The sequence below is a fragment of the Alligator mississippiensis genome, chromosome 1 (genome assembly GCF_030867095.1).
Source record: "Alligator mississippiensis isolate rAllMis1 chromosome 1, rAllMis1, whole genome shotgun sequence".
Taxonomy (NCBI): domain Eukaryota; kingdom Metazoa; phylum Chordata; order Crocodylia; family Alligatoridae; genus Alligator; species Alligator mississippiensis.
Genome location: NC_081824.1, coordinates 451,957,559 through 451,974,950, shown reverse-complemented (window position 1 = coordinate 451,974,950; position 17,392 = coordinate 451,957,559).

The following is a 17,392-nucleotide window of genomic DNA, read 5'->3' as shown; positions in this document are numbered from 1 at the left end:
TGATATATGTTATAATAAGCATCATAGGATTGTTTGGGTTAATCGTTTTAGGAAAATTAATTTGTGTATGTTGTCATGGAATTATCATAATAAGTTTGCAAGGGTTAATAATGAAATATAATTGTAATCAAACTGCCTAATGGGCACGGGGGGATGTCATATTGATAGAAATAGTTTGAATGTTTGTGATGGTTGCCCATTAGCCAGTTTCAGGAAGAAGATAAGATTTATCTCCTTATCTAGGTCATTGTTTTGGACTAAGTGAGGAAAATCCAGACTTTGCTTAAAGTTTTAACTCTTGAATTTTATTTTTAGAAGTCTTTTACAAAGAGAACCTAACAATGATCTTTTAAGCAAATATCCTGAGTTCCGAAAGATCAAACCCTAGGACCTTTTGACCAGATTGCTAAGAAAAGGTCATTTGTAGTGGTATGGAAGTTCCCCAAAGTAATTAAAATGATCAACAAAAGAAACTAATTACTAAGCAAAAGAATCTGTTGAGTAAGATCCGAGCCCAAATTTGGGGGTAATGACAGGTTTGAGTAGGAGTGGCCCAAGACGGCAGCTCACTCAATAAAAACTGTAACTTACTCTCCCAAACTGGAGGTGACTACACTTGCAGAACAACGAAGGAAGAATCGCAAGTGTAGGCCGGATCAAAGTGTAGGCCCTAATTGCAAAGGGACAGAAAGAAGGGGACTTAGTTCTATCAGTATTGAGGCCAGCCCATTGAATCGTATTGCTGAGGCAAGCCCATTGAACCATACTACTGAGGCCAACCCATTAAATTGTACTACTGTGGAATGAAACCATATTTAGGTGTTTGGCTTCTCGGAATTCTAGGATTGTAAGTATATTATGAAAATAACAGTATTGATCAAGGATCCGACTGGAGAAGAGGCCAAGGCTGGCACTCCTAAAGGAGGAGGTGGTGGAAGAGAGGCTGGACCACCGTGTTTGGGAAATAGATGAGGGGGCCTGTGGAGACAACGAAGCTTCTTCTTGGGCAGAAGATGAATATCCTAACGAGGCACAACCCCGAATAATGACCTGGAGGAATACTGCAGCTACGAGAGTCTATCAGATGGATTTTGTGTACTGAGGGAGGAGAAGAGGAGGAGACATTGCCTTTACACTCAGGGTCCGTGTAAAACAGGAAGACTCTAGAAAGAAAGAAGCCTCTGCATTCTCAGGGCAGGGAGCCAAACGGCAACACATCCTGCTGAGACAGGGCAATCAGGAACAGACCCAAGAGCTTGGAAAAGTCACTGGCACTAAATCTAACAGAAACCCTCTTCCTGCTACCAAGCAGCCAGAAGGAGGATGGCTCAAGACCAAGGTAGCACACCCAAGCTGCATTTCCAGAGGCAAACTGGTCTTTGGTGAAAACTCGTCTCCTAGCCCTCCAAAGAGAAGATCAGCTCCTTCTTGCAAATGTGTTCCCTGTCTGATCCTGCCAGTAGCTCCTGGTCCTTTCTGCCTGATGTCCCCAGAGCCTTTTAGTTTCATTAAATAAAGATCATTTTCTCAGGATTGTGATGTTCTCCTTATTTTTGTGTGATCATGCCTTGTGTTTTAATTAGATAAATACACATCAATATATGAACTGTTCAGTTCCACTATTTAGAGCAAGTCTTGATAAGAGAGTGTCCTCCCGTGTCTCAGGCACAACTCGTGACATGGGTGCTTGTGCAATCGTGTCTGTCTTGTGGCACAGACTGGGGGGGACTACTGCAGTCCTGGCTGCTAAGCTACTGCCTTACCAGTTCCCAATCAATCATGATTCACTGAGGGACCAGCTCAATACACAGGACCTAGCTACTAGTAGCTACTAGATAATTAGTCAGTTAGCAACCATTAACACCTACAAAACCACAGATTCAGGAGAGGGAATAATCAATACAATCAACTGCCCCAAGACAGAGACAGTCAGTCCCACAAGCACCCATGGCGTGAGTTTTGCATGTCAGCAGCTAGGAGTGCAGGGCCCCAGAAGCCAGAAGCCCCCTGCCCCTACCTCCTCCACAGCTGGCAGACGTTGGGGCCACAGCAGGAGCTAGCAGGCCTGCAGCTTTCGCCCTGCTGCGCCTTCACACGCACAGTGTCACCCATGGCATGAGTTTGGCTTGTCTGCAGCTTGAGGTGCAGTTCCTCCCAAACCCCTGCACCGACCTCCTTGAAACGTGGCAGGCTTCATGCTCCTAGAAGAGGCTACCATCCCTGCATATTTCATCCAAATCAGACAAAAAACAACAGCATTATAGATATTTCATTGATTCCCCATGATACCCTATGGCTAGATTTCTGAAGCTTTTCCAAAGCGCTTTGGAAAGTCTAACGAAGCCAGCACTTGGATCCAGACATGCTGCTTCGGATGCCGAAGCGTCCAAAGCTTCTCCAGATCTGAACTACGGTCTGAAGCCTTGCACAGCCCTAAGCCAACCTGTAAAGCAAGTGTCCCACTTGGAGGCAAGGCCCTACGAGGAGAGACGGAAAGACCAGAATCTCTTCAGCCGTCACCAGAGAAGGCTGAGAGGTGATCTTGTGGCTGCCTGGAATTTCATCAGGGAAGCACAGCAGGGACTAGGAGATGCTCTATTTACTAGGGCACCCCCTGGAGTTACTAGGAACAACGGCCACAAATCAATGGAGAGAAGATTTAGGTTGGACACTAGAAAGAGCTTCTTCATGGTGAGGGTTGCCAGAATCTGGAAAGGGCTCCCAAGGGAGGTGATGCTCTCCTCTACCCTGGGGGTCTTCAAGAGGAGACGGGACCAGACTGGATATGTGCAGTGAAATCCTCGGCAAAGCCCTGGGAATCCCTCCGCTCCTGTGACATGATTTCATCTGCTCCAGTGCATTCCAGGCTCAGCCCATACCTGAAAGGTCTTCCCACGGCAATAAAATCCTCAGTAAGGGTCTGGGGGTGGTTTTTAGCAGCCATTTATCATGTTGCACATAAGAGAGGATGGTCCCGGCAGGATCCCAGGTACCATCCATGTCCCAGATGACTTGATGTCCAGGAATCAGAGGGAACTTCAGGCCCCAAGGCTGCAGCAAGAATTATTATAACAAACCTGACGGCTGCCCTGTCCTCAGCACATAGAGGACTTCCAGCCCCAGCCCCTTTCCCTCAGGGCACCTGGAAAGAGCTCCACATTTAAGGCACATGGAAGGGCATGTTTAACTCCATTGCTGTCTCTGGAGCAGCCAGCAGGGCCCTTTCTCATCCTAAGAGTCACTTTACTGCCTCCAGAAATCTTCTTGTGGCAGATCGAGTGACTTCAGCCAAAATCCTGAAACAGATGCCCCCAAAATAGACCGAATAGCATCCTCCCTTCTCTGTGCTCTCCCCCCGTGATGACCACCCAGCTGAGCAGCGCATCACCCCCATGCCTACAGCAATGCCCAGGGGGGTTTTATTTAACAGACAGCAGCTGCACTCTGGGCAGAGAAGAAATTTGTATGATGCCAATGATAGATATCTACTGGCCTCTGTTGGGTGTAAATGGTGTGCTGACCCCATGGCTCTCTCAGACCATGGACTGGAGAGGACAAAGAAACATGGGACTGGAAGGGACCTCTTTATTCATGGCTATATCCTTGCCAGTGCAGGCAATCCCACTGTATGATCCCATGCTGAAATCCGACAATCAGTATTTTAAAACTAGTTGTTCCCTCCCACGGGGAACCTGCTCCAGAGCCTCCTGTTCTGATGGTTACAATCCTTCTTCTGAGCTTCAGCCTATATGTATGTGTGACCCCTATTTCCCCACTTCTCCTGGGGCTGGCATTTGTCTTTTCTCTTGTGTGGCTCTTCTCCCTCTCAGCAGTATTTCCAGAGAGCAGTCAGCTCCCTTCTCAGCCTGCCTCTCACTGGGATGAACAAGCCGGTTCATCCCAGGAAGTCTCAGCTGTTCTTGTTCCACTTCTGGCACGTGGGGGCTCCAATCGCACACGGCCGACTTCCTTCCATAAATGGATGTCTCACATCTGCCTGCACTGTTGCCTCTGCTTTTGTGTGCCTGGTTTTCAGCTGTACATTCCCAATGTTGGGGACTCAGGCCTATGCTGTGTGTGAAGGGGAGCTGTCACATTTGCATGTATATATAGCATGTACATACAGCAGGTACATCTAGTTTTCACATCACTTGCAGGCACATATAGCAATACCTCTTCTCCCCTGGTTCCAGGGTATCCTGGATCTGGCAATGGGGGTTTTCCAAGAGAATGGAGGCAAAGCGGAGAGGAGACTTCTCACAGACACCAACTCTGATCTCTCCCTCAGCTACGGAGGAGGTTGCGTGGAGCCACAGCCCCCAGAAGACCGGGGTGGCAGAGCCACACTGAGAGTCCGCTCTGCCTCTCCCTCCACTCCCTGCATCGCGCAGAGCTGGAGGTCACTGCATCCCACAATTGCATCCTGGTCCAGAGAGCAAGTCACTGCAGGGAGACCGAGTGACTTTAAACTCTCCAGCTGGGAGGCACAACAAGGGTCATACCTCTCTTCACATCAGAAACACCCTGGTTTTGAAGGCCTTCAGTGTACACGTGTACGGGGAAATGCTTCAAATGCGACATCTGCCTGCACCCACAACGTGATGGCTAGAGAGCACTGTCTATGAGACAAAGCCAGGATGGCAAGAAACTCTTCATGAATGCCAGTCAGCATTGACTTTGGCAGCACAGGACATCTCTGTCTAAACTACCAGTCCCTTCCATTTTACATCACCTGGCCACTGCCAGCGCCAGGACAGCAGGAAAGTCTTCATTAGTGACAGTCACCACTGACTTCAGCAGCACGGGACATCTCTGCCCAAACCACCAGTCCCTTCAGCTGTACCTCACCTGGGGTGGAAGCAAGATGGATGAGCAATGACCTTCTTTCTACCTGGTAGTCTGCTGCTGGGATTCTTCACGCTCATTGATGAGTCTCTGTGTTCCAGCTCTTGGCACACAAGCAGATCTTACATTTTGCATCAAGGGAACTCCTGTCTCAGGGAAGAAGAGTGGAGAAGGTTTTGGTAAGGTTTGGTCCAAGCAGAGATTACTCCTGAATCTGAGCTGTCTCTCTCTGTAACACAAACCCATCTGTGGCTTGTTGATACAAGTATTTCGGAGTCTTCAGATTTCTGCAGGCAAGTTGGCAGAGGACACCTCTCCGTAAGGCCCTGACAGACATCTTGGGAGACACAAAAATAATAAGCAGCTCTGCCCACATGTAGGGAATGTAACAGCAGACTAGGTCATGATCCCTGGTAGGGGTGAGAAGCTGCATGCCAGGATCCAGATACAGCTCCTTTGTGGACACTCGAAGCTGTGCCTGGAGCCCAGCTCTGATGTGAGCACTCAGGGAGGGCAGGGGAGGTTTTTGTCTCAGTTCCCCATCTGACTGTGGCACTGTGAAACCCAAAACTGCTACCACTGCCATAATCTGCAGCACACCAGTAAGCGGCCTCATCGTCTGCTTGGGCGTTGGTGATGGTAAGATAGTGAATGGCACTGGAGTGAATCCATCTGAGACTTCATCTCCTTTGGTACCTGAGCCGTGCCATAGAAATCACAGGGTTTGGCCTGGTTCTTGTTGATACCAGGAGATAACACAGTTACTGTGCTGGCTGCTCAGCGTGCGGGAGAGTTGAACGGTGTTTCCCAGGGACGCAGACTCTGAGGGCACCTGGGTGAGCGTCGGCTGGGAGTGGGAGCCTGAAATGGCTCCAGAGATAAAGCGGTTATTGTTCTTAAGCCTGTATCTATGCAGCATCTTCCAAGAGAATCAAAATATGAAAAGGTGAAAATCAGTCACGTAAACACAGTGAAGCAATGTGCATAATGCAGTGTTTCATGTTACCTGAGCAGGACGGGAGCGGTGTCAGGAGGAGCAGGGCCCAGGCCATGATGGGGACCCAGACCAGCTCGGCTTCCTCAGGCAAATGGGGTCTGTGGCTGGGACCCTCCAAGTCTCTCTTTAAGCTCTGGTAGCGGAGATCAGCCCCTTCGTGCAAATCTGCCGCCTGCTCACTGGCTCCTGCAGCCAGGTCCTGCCCTACTTCCTTCGAAATGTGCCACAAATGATTCCAGATAACCGCAAACACAGGAAAAGCTCATGTAGCAGTGATATAGGCCACGTAAACAGCAGCCAGGTAGCTAGATACATACTTTAGCTAGAGTCTATCTACCGTCCAAGGTGATGTTCACCTCTTCACAACCAGATGCCTGGACAGGCTCTAAAGTGTGCCTCCAGGAAAAGGAAGATAAAGGAGATAAAGGCAGGTGCTGGTGAGGAGATAAGTGCAGGCTCTTCCCTTCCAGCCGCTCCTCCATCCACTCACTGTGGCACAGGCTGTTTCCTGCTGGCAGCTCCTCCTCCTTCCCAGCCCGTCTCCAAGCAGGCGAGCCCTCGAATAGATCAATGTGGCTCTGAAATGAAGTCATGCTCAGTTCCCAAGTTATGGAGGTGTGCCGTTAGTCCAAAACCACTGGCATAAAGACTACTCGCAGTCTAAAGCCACCTGCTGCTCTCCTGTGCCTTTGTCCATAACCCTCACGCAAGACCCCCAACCATGGCCCAACAAAGCCTGCTCTCTACCACGACAAAATCCTCTCGCCGAGGGCATTTCAGCCGGTGTTTCTCTTGGCTAAGAAACTATTTGTCAGTCCTGCATCCTGCGGTGCCCTACCCCACCCATTGTTCCCTCCCTCTAAGTAAATTGTGAACAGAGAATTGGCTCAGAGATGAGTCCGGATGGCAGCATGTCTGATCTGCGGTAACGCTCCATGTACCCATGAATCTATTGCTCTCATTTTCTGTCCTCATCAATGGGTCTGGGAGATACGGCTCCTTCTCCACAGACAGCTCTCCAGAGAAGGGTGCGCACATCCCAGGGGATCCAAGGGGAGCCAAAGTCCAGATTGACATGACACCTAGTGAAGATTACTGCTTTACCTGAGATGCCCGTGTCTGTGACTCCAAGTCACCCTGGGCTTCTGAACTCTGGGTGAACTCAGGTGCACCCAACCTTGGCAAGCCACACAGGAAAGGGATGAACAGGTGTCCGCAGCCCAGGGCAGAGAGCTGTTGCTAGGGAAACTCTGAAAAGTTGCTTTGTCCCTCACCAAAGGATGTAACGACACAGCGGGACAAGACCCGACTGTTGCTGGGGGGAGCAGCTGCAGTTCCAGGGACCGGCCAGCACCTGGTTTGCCGGCACTCGACGCTCTACAGGGAGCACAGGTCGCAGCCACGCACAGCTCTGCGGGGCACAGGGGAGGCTTCTCGCTTGTATTTTGCCTCCCTGAGCCGTTGTTGGGAAGGGAGCCATCTACATCTAATAAACGAATACAATAACGAAGGGGCCGAGCTCAGACCAATCCCTGGTTGGACTAAATCCCAGTCAAAGCTCCATCTCAGACCCCAGCGTGATCCCAGAGGTCAGACATGCCCCAGTCCTTTACAGGGGTCACAGTATGAAAGACAGGATGGTACAAGAAGGAACTGGGGAAATGCTATCTTGGAAGGAACAGGACTTGAAATGGCCCATCAAATTGGATAAACCAAGGTGTTGTTTGCTCTGATCACTGGGGAATTGGCCTTTGTTTTTCATCTTAGCCTTCACAACTATACACCCCAGAACAGCAAAGGGAGGAGGAGGGGGGCATGTCATTTGTTTTCTGTGTGGGAATGGAGAAACCTGGAAAAAGTAAACCCATTCGTGATCCATTGCGCCCCGTGAACAGGACAAAATTGCCCTGCCTGACAATTTTGCGACTACTCTGTAAGGGCAGAGTATCCAGTCAGTCTCTATTCATCAGACAGATACTGGGAAAAACACAGCAGCAGAAGATGCATGCAATAGGATGGGCTAATATTGCCACTTATGGACAAATACAGAACAACAGGGAAGAGATTATTGGTGACTACATCAATATAAAACTGAACCTCATTAGGAAGGGGAGGACACAGATAGTCATTTCCAAACAAGCTGTCTCTTCCCTTTTCTGACCTCTGAGCAGAACTGTGGGACAGAGGCAGGGTCCAAATGGGCTGGAAGGTGATTAGGGATGACTCTTTGATAGCTGTTAATCTAGAGCTGGGATTTCCCTTTATCATTAACAGGCCTGTGGACTCAGCTCCTGGTCTACAGAAAGGGACTCCTTTTGCACAGCAGAGCACACATCACCAGGAATTGGAGCGGAGAAGACCTTGCCAACTCCATGGCTCTAACGACACTATTTGCAGACACTTTTACCTGAGCTAAGTTTTATGCAGCCTAAGGCTATTCCAGCTGGGGAAACATATTTTTGACCCTTTAGACTTTGGCAAAGGAAGACAGAAGGTGATGAACAGGGATCCACAACTCAGTTCAAGGAGCTTCCAAGAAGGAGCGCTCTAAAGCTGCTTTGCCCCTTGCCAAAGGATCTGGTGGCAGAGCAGGGCAAGAATCTCCATCCTTGGAGGTTTTGAAGACCTGGGCAGACAAAGCCTTGGCTGGTACGATGTAGTTGGAGATAGTCCTGCTTGGAGCAGGGGGCTGGACTAAGTGACCTCCTGAAGTCCCTTCCCACCCTCATACTGTATGAATTTAAGAGGGCCCCGTTAGATGAGAAGCTGAAATTACAGGCTCCAACTAGCAGCAAGTTTCTTGACACTCGAAGCTCTGCATGGAGCAATAGTGCCAGCTGTGCAGAGCCCCAAAGAGCACAGGGGAGGTTTTTGTCTCGGTTCCCATCTGACTGTGTCATGCTGCTCTACGTGTAAACATCACCACTCTTATACCTTGCACCACACCAGGAAGTGGCTTCATCACAGCTTGGACGTTGGTGATGGTCAGAGAGCAAATGGCACTGGAGTTTGAAACAGTGAATCCATCTGGGACTCCATCCCCTTTGATCCCTTTGCTGTGCCAGAGAAATCGCGGGGCCTGGCTCGACCTTTGTTGGGACCAAGCAACCTAGTAGTTACTATACTGCCTGCTCAGTGTGCAGGACAGACTGACAGTGTTTCCCAGGGACACAGACTCAGAGGGTGGCTGGGTCAGCATAGGCTGCGACAGGGAAACTTTAAGAAAGAGAGAAATTGATCTCAAATGAATGACTTACAGAGAATCAATAGATTCAGAAAGCCACGGTGTGGTTTTTCATCCCCTTCCAAGTACCTGCGCAGTATGTGAGCAGCACAAGGAGGAGGGAAACCCAGGCCATGATGGGAATCCAGACCAGCTGCACTTCCCTGTCTGTGGCTGGGATCAGAAAAGCATCCCTCAAGCCCCCCGGGGCAGAAGAAAAGCCCTTTCATGCAAATCTGCCTCCAGTTCACTGGCTGCAGCTTCAGGGGCCTCCTCTCCAGCAATAACCAAAGACTGGTAAAGGGGCAGCAGAGGAAGTCAGATGTTAGCACAACAAGCAACTTGGGGGAACCGAGGAAAGTCAGAGAGAATCTCCCCTCTCCTGTGACGCGACTTCAGCAGCTTCCAGGGACACATTTCTTCCAGACCCAGCCTGTAACACAAATCCCCCCCTCCATCCCTCTCCACAGCAAAAAGCTCTGCAAGGTCCTGGGGATCACTCATCTCCTGTGACATGACTTCACCTGCTCCAATGCGTTTCCAGCTCAGTCCATACCCAACAGGTCTTCCCTTAGCAGTAAAATCCTCTATAAGGCTCTGGGATGTTTTTTAGAAGCCATTTCTTAGCCTGCAGGTAGACAAAAGGGTCCCTGTGGGATCCCAGGCACTATCCATGTCCCAGGTGGCTTGATCTCCAGGACCCAGATGGACCCCCAGGCCCCAAGGGTGCAGAGAGAATTACTGCAACAGACATGGCACCTGTCCTACCCTCAGCAGGAGGGGACTTCCAGACCTAGTCCTCTTCCCTCGGGGCACCTGGAGGGAGCTGCACATTTAACACATTTAAGGCAAATGGAGAGGGAGGCTTAACTCCATTGCTGTCTCTGAGGCAGCCAGTAGAGCCCTTTTCCATCATCACGGGTGGCAGAAGGCCAGGGCGAACAGAGCTTAGCCCCCACAAATGTGGCTCCTGTCACACCACCGCCATGCCCCACCACCACAGTGCTGAGCCCAGCAGCCCCTCTGAGCGCTCCTCTGCTGCGTACAAACCCGGTGCACACCGACCGGCCCCACTATGGTTGTGCAGGAGGGAGGCATGGGGGCCAGGCAACGCATTCTGCAGTGTCCTGCACCTCCCCAGCTCCCGCCAATAAGATTTTCTCCTGATGTGCATGCCCATAATAATAGTCACTATCCTGCCTCCAGAAACCTTCCCCAGGGGCAGATCGAATGGCCTCAGTCAAAACCCTGGAACAGAGACCTCAGGGGGCTCCGGTCTACCAACCCCACCCTCCAATGCTGGCTGAAAAAACCCCAGACAAGCTCCCTCCAATCTCTCCCTCCTCCCCCCATTATGAAGACAGAGCTGCGACCACAGCTGAGCTGCTTTAGCCCACCCCTGGCGAATACAGACATTAATGAAGGTGCTCCACTTTGCGGTGTCTTCAGCCAAACACTCCTACAATGAGGGTTCAGCTTGGCACAGGATTAGGTCCTTTTCAATGTGCTCTGCAGCTGTGCACTTGTGCTTGCTCACAGCTATAGAGCGCTTGCAGGGGCACTTTTAGATAGGGCAAAAAATGTAATTTCTGCCTGCACCTAATATGCACTCCCCTGCCTCCAGAAATCTTCTTGGGGCAGATTGAGTCGCCTCAGTCAAATCCCTGGAACTGACACCCCAAAACAGACTTAGCAGCATCCTGCCTTCTCCATGCTCTCCCCTCCCCACGATGACTGCCCTGCTGACCAGTACATCACCCTAGTTCCTACAGCGATGCCCACCTGAACTGGTTTTCTCCTGTTCAAGAGGCAGCTGCACTCTGGGCATCGCAGGGGTTTGTATGACACGGTGACAGCCAGTGGCCTCTTCTGGGTGTAAATGATGTGTTGTCCCCGTGGCTTTCCAGAGGAATGAATGGGGAGGACAAGGGACCGAGGGACTGGACGGGACCTCCTGGCTCCTGCCCATACCCTTGCCAGCACAGGCAATCCCACCATATCATCGCATGCTCAAATCTGTCAATCTGCTTCTGCAAACGAGTTGTTCCCTCCCACGGGGAACCTACTCCAGAGCCTCCTGCTCTGATGGTTACAACCCTTCTTCTCAGCTTCAGCCTGTTTGTACAAGAGTCCCAGCTCCAGTGTGACACATGCGGGTGCAAGCCCACTGTGCCCCCATGAGCCTAGGGGCCCCAGCAGCAACCCCCGGACCCCCGATGAGCCCCGGCCTGTCCCAGGTATGCAGGGGCCCGTGGAGGGAGGGATCTAGTCAGCTGGGAGCGGGCTGAATGGGTCAAGGAGGGTCTCGCCCCCGGCTCTTACTTGGCCCCAGCCCCCCAGGGAGCTGTGTGACCAGAGCCTCGCGAGCAGGCCACGCAAGCAGGCATGCTCCTGGCCGCGGCACATGAGTTAGTGCGGGAGTTTGCACAGGAGGGTGCGTGGAAGGGTCCAAGGCCCTGCCCGTGAGCCCCCCAGAGTAGACAGTCCCTGCTGCAGCCAGCCTACCAGTGGCATGATGCGGATGGGCACGCACCACACCCTGAGGGTCCCCTCGGGGTCTGCGCCCTGCCTCTGGCACCTCAGAGGCCTGCACCCAGACGGACCCGTGGTCCCGGGATCCACACGGATGGAGCCCCTGGCTCTCAGCTGCGGGGGCTGCCTGTGCTTTTTCAGGCTCTGGGGCCCAGGAGCATGGCCACCTCCCCTTGTGGGGTCTGCTCCCTACTGGGGTCTCTGGTGCGCCAGCTGGAGGAGCTCCAGACCACAGTCCAGAGACTGCGCGCCATCAGGAACTGCGAACAGGAGATCGGCTGCTACTGCCAGGCCCGTCTCCCCCAGGAGACACAGGGCAGACCATGGCCTCCCTCCAGAAGAAGGGAGGACTTGGGGACCTCCCTTACTGTCCAGCCCAGGGGTTGGACCAAGGTGGTCAAGGGCCCCAAGGCCGGCCGCACCAAGGCCCTTGCTCCGCTGGAGCTTTGCAACAGGTCCGAACCTCTGACACAGGAAATCTATGGGCCGACAAGAGGTAAAGCACTGCTCGACCCAGTTCTAGCAACCAGGGGCGACCTAATCAGCGACCTAGTGATCGAAGGGAAGCTGGGTGACAGTGACCACGAGCTGATCGCCTTCACCATCCGCCAAAAAGCTGGCAAGTCAGTCCGTAATACAGAAGTCTTCGACTTCAGGAAAGCTCTTTGACAAGCTCAGGAGGCTTGTCAGGGAGGCCCTAATGGGCCACAACCCAAAGGGGAGAGGAGTTCAGGACAAGTGGTTGCTCCTCAAGGGAGCAATCCTGGATGCACAAGCAAAGTCCATCCCGTCTTGGAGGAAAAGCAGCAAAAGGGCACAGCAACCCCTTGGCTGTCTAGGGAAGTAGCAGACCTCCTGCGTCTTAAAAGGAAGACCTACAAAGGATGGAGGACTGAAACCGTCACCAAGGAGGAATACTCTGCTCTGGTCTGGACCTGCAGAGAGCAAACCAGGAAAGCCAAGGCTGCGACAGAACTCCGGCCAGCTACAAATATCAAGGACAATAAAAAGTCCTTTTTTAGATATGGGGGGAGCTGGAGGAAAAGCAAGGGCAACATCAGACCCCTGCTAAACCAGATGGGACAACTGACAAGCGATGCCCAGGAAAAAGCAAACTTGCTAAATGGGTACTTTGCATCAATTTTTCACCAGTCCCAGGGGACGCCCCTGCCCACTGCGGGACAGGGAGGCCCAGGTGAGGGAGATTCCTTACCCTCCATCAAAGATGACCTTGTGAAGGAACACCTTGACAGGCTGGATACCTTCAAATCAGCTGGCCCTGATGGTTTACACCTCAGGGTACTTAAAGAACTGGCAGGCATCATAGCAGGCCCTGGCATGGATCTTCGAAAGCTCCTGGCGCTCAGGTGAAGTGCCCAAAGATTGGCAGAAGGCCAACGTGGTGCCTATCTTCAAGAAAGGGAGGAAGTGAATCCGGCAAACTACAGACCCATCAGCTTGACCTCTATCCTGGGGAATGTCTTGGAAAAGATTATCAAGGAAGCCATCCTTAACAAACTAGCTGAAGGCAATATCCTGAGGGATACCCAGCACGGGTTTGTTGCAGGTAGGTCTTGTTTGACCAATCTCATTTCCTTTTACAACCAGGTGACCTATCACCTGGACAAGGGAGAAGAGATTGATGTCATACGTCTTGACTTCAAGAAAGCCTTCTCATTGGTATCCTATGATCATCTCTTGCAAAACTGGCTAACTGCGGCCTCGGGTCCACCACAATCCGCTGGCTGGGGATTGGCTCCGTGGCATGATCCAGAGGGTGGTGGTTGATGGAAGTCGATCGTCTCGGTGCGCTGTGGCCAGTGGGGTCCCTCAAGGCTCTGTCCTAGGGCCTTTACTTTTTAATATCTTCATCAATAATGTTGACATTGGTTTCAGTAGCGGGCTAGCCAAGTTCGCCGATGACACCAAACTCTGGGGTAAAACGTCCACACCTGAGGACAGGAGGGTGATCCAGGCAGATCTTGAGAGGCTCATGAAATGGGAGGATGAGAACCTGATGGTGTTTAACACCAAAAAATGCAGTGCTACCCTGGCTATGGCAGTGCTACCCTGGCTAGCACCACGGATGAAAGGGAATTGGGGGTCACGATTGACCACAAGATGAACACGAGCCTTCAGAGCGATGCTGCGGCTGGTAAAGCGAGCAAAATGCTGGCTTGCATCCATAGATTTTTTTTTTTCTTTTTATTAAAATCATACCTCGTTCACCACCACCACCAAAATTTCTCTCTTTTCCGGTTCAGAGCTCTAAATAACAACATTCACGCCATAACATAACAAAACTTTCCCGTACAAAACAAAACCAAACAGAAAAGCTTCTCCCTTTTGTTACAGATTCAAACCACAAAAGCGTTTCCGTTCTCTCTTAAATATCAACACTTAACATAACATAGCATAACATACATCAGAACAAATACAAATGCCCCTTCCATGGTAAGCAACAGCGATAAAATTCCCCCTCACACCTCTTCCCCACTCCCAGTCTCCGATGCCTCCGGTGAGGACTCTACCCCTTTCCTCCATTTCCCAGGTGTTTTCAACAGCCCCTCCACCAATCTTGGGTTCAAAATTCCCAAACTTTCCTTCCTTTCCCCTTCCCCCTCCCTCTTCTCTTTCTTCTTCCCTTTCCCTTCTTCCTTTCCACCTTCAGTTTGCATCCCCAGCTTCTTCATCCCCTTTTCCTCCCCGCCGGGTTTCTTCCTTTTCTTGAGACTCCCTTCTCGCCCTTGTTCGATTGCCTCCATCTCCTCCAGTTGCTCTGCCCACCCCTTCTCTTGTATGGGACCCGTCGTCTGTCCCTTTCTTTGCACCATTTCCAACTCCGCCACCATACCCATCAAATGGTGCAATACCGCATCCCCCCCCTCTTCCTCCTCTCCCTTCTGTGTCTGCATTTCCAAACCCTCCTCCTCCACCAGCCCCTTGGCTGCCTCTTCAATCCCCTCATTACCCTCCTCCTCCTCAGGTCTTTCCTCCACCTGCGTTTCTTCCACAAACATCTCTCCTCCCTCTTGTGGCATAGCCATCTGTTCCGCCTCCTCCATTTTTCTCGCCTCCCCCCCCGGCTCCTCACGACTCCCCGCCATCCGCACTCGATTTGCGTAGGACGAGGGGCACGTCTGCTGTATGTGCCCCTCCTGCCCGCAACCCTGACACACAAAGCTCTCCTTACAGAATTGAGCTGTGTGCCCCAGCCCCCTGCAGCGATAACACACGGTGAGCCGGCAGAACGCCGCCAGGTGCCCCTCTTGCCCACACTGATTGCACAGCTTGGGCTGGTCGTGATAGACCACGTATCCCCTACACGGCCCAATTTGCACTGCAGAAGCTAAGTGCTTAACCGCCCCGGGGCTCCCCACCACCTCATGGAGCACCACTTTCGCCCTCCATGCCTCCGTCCAAACCCCCAGCGATCACATTCTTTTTCTGCAAACGTCACTCGTTCCACCCTCTGCTCCAACCATCTTTTCACGTCATCCTTCTACGCCATGTCTGTAAACATCTTGATGTACAGCACTCTCTCTTGTGCTGTCCGCCCCATGTCAAACACCAAACCCTCCAGCTCCCTTCTGTTCAAAGCCTCCTCGTGCGCCTTCCAAAATGCAGCGTAACTTTTCCCAGTTTCAAAAGTCACATTCCGGACCTTCCTGTTATCAAAGGCCACCACGCAGTGCAAGTCTCTCGGATTAACTTTGAGAGTCTTCAAAAGAACCTCAGCCGTAAAGTCTCCACGCCTCAGCGTCTTGTTTCCCTTATAGCCCTCCGGGTTGAGGGTTATCTTCACCCTGCATTTTGTCCCCTGGCCTCCATTTTCTTCCTCTTCAGGCTCCGCCTCCTTCTCTGGCCGGCCCGGTGTCTCCTGACAACTTCCTGCCACCAACGATGCTCCTCCTCTTTCTTCGGGGGTTTTCTGCCCCCGCCCCCAGCTCCCACTTGGGCCTTCCCTTTCCGCTGCACACGGGTCCACCCTTCCTCCTCCTCCTCCTCCACCATTCGCTCACCAACTCCGTCGTCGTCAGCCCTTCCGCCGATGTGATTCGCCAATCGCCGCCTCTGCTCCCGGACTCTCTCCACCTCAGCTCTCTTCTCCACCATCATCTGCATACCAATCTGCATATCGGGCCGCACCTTCGTAACTGCCATCTCTCTCCGTACCACTGTCCCCTCCGTCTGCTCCGATGCTCCGCTCATGGCCTTCTAGAGGCCCCACATCACGACCGTATCAGCTCTCAAATGGATAAGAACAGATTGACTTTTATTAGTAGATGGTAAGGATGGTAAATCCAAAAAAAAAAGATGACAAAGCCGATAGGGAAATACAGAACGCCTGGGCGAGGGACTAACAATAAAAGGATGGGGGTGAGGTTGGGAACGCAACTAGGTTACATGCGATACAAAGTTAGCCAACTAAGCCCGGGGGTAAGGGGAGAGGGGAGTGGGGAAGGGGAGGGAGGGGGGGGTTTTGCGACGCTGAGAGAAAAAGAGGATAGAAATACACATACCCGTGACAATGGTCCGCAATGGTGGAAGAAGTGGTCCAAAGATGAAGTATCTCAGTCTAGATACAGTCTATCGCGGGGGTCCTCTTCGGGTGGCGCTGGGTCGTTGTCCGTTGTTGGTGAGTCGTCTTGAAGCGAAGGTCCGTCTGTTGCAGAGGGGGGCGGTTCAGACGGTCCCCTCTAGGTCCGGTCCGGCAGCTGTTCTCCTGGTGGGGTCCGTGTACTGGCGGTGGCCCGTGATGTGCTCCACGTAAATGTCGCGGGACCACCGGATGGTGTCGGACACCAAGAGGCAGCGCATCAGCTTGGCGTAGCGGCGGGACACGCGGCAGGCACGCAGGACGCTCTTGTTACTGGGGTCCCAGGCTCCGAGCGTTCCCACGATGAGCGCGTCGACCGTCATGTCGTAGCCATGGCCCCTCAAGGTGTCGGCCAGCGGGGCGTACTTCTCCCGCTTGCGAGCCCAGGCGTCGGTGAAGGCTTGGCGCCGGTTCTTGAACGGGATGGTGACGTCCACGATGGTGATCTTCTTGGCCTCCTCGTTGGTAATCACGATGTCAGGGCGCATCTGGCTCTCGCAGCCCGGGACGGTGCGGTTGACGGAGACCTGCCCCGCGGCGGCCGGGATGGCCCTCACCAGCCGGTCCTGGACAGCGTTGTGGCGGAGCTGCCAGGCCCTGGCGTGCGGCTTGCAGCTGCACAGCACGTGGGGGAGGGTCTCGGCCGCGTAGCCGCACTGTCGGCACCTCTTGTCCCGGTGGCCGAAGCGGATGGCCCCGTCGAGAGGCAGGCAGTTGAGGCGGGCGCGGTGGAGGAAGCGCCAGTCCGCGAAGCGCGTGAGGCTCCCGCTAGGCACGAAGTGGTTGCTGGCGTCCCACTTCGAGGTGACGTACTACACTTGATCTGAGCCTTCAAGAGGCCGAGAAGCGATCCTCAAGTAAATCCTGGGACATCATTCTCCCCTTGTACTCGGCCTTGGTGAGGCCGCAGCTGGAGTACTGCGCCCACTTTTGGGATCCACAGTTCAAAAACGACGTGGAGAAGCTTCAGAAAGTCCAGAGAAGAACCACGCGCATGATGAGAGTCCCAAGCTCTCTGATCGCTTCCCTCAGCTCCCTGATCATTTCCAGGGTCCTGCACCCACAGGAAGAGCTGGGGGAATGAGCAGAGCGCCGGGGACTTGAACATTTCCCCGGCTTCCGGTTCGATTTCCCCATCCCCGATCATTACCCCAATCTCTGACCACAGCAGTAACCGCCGCAGGACCCCTGGGGC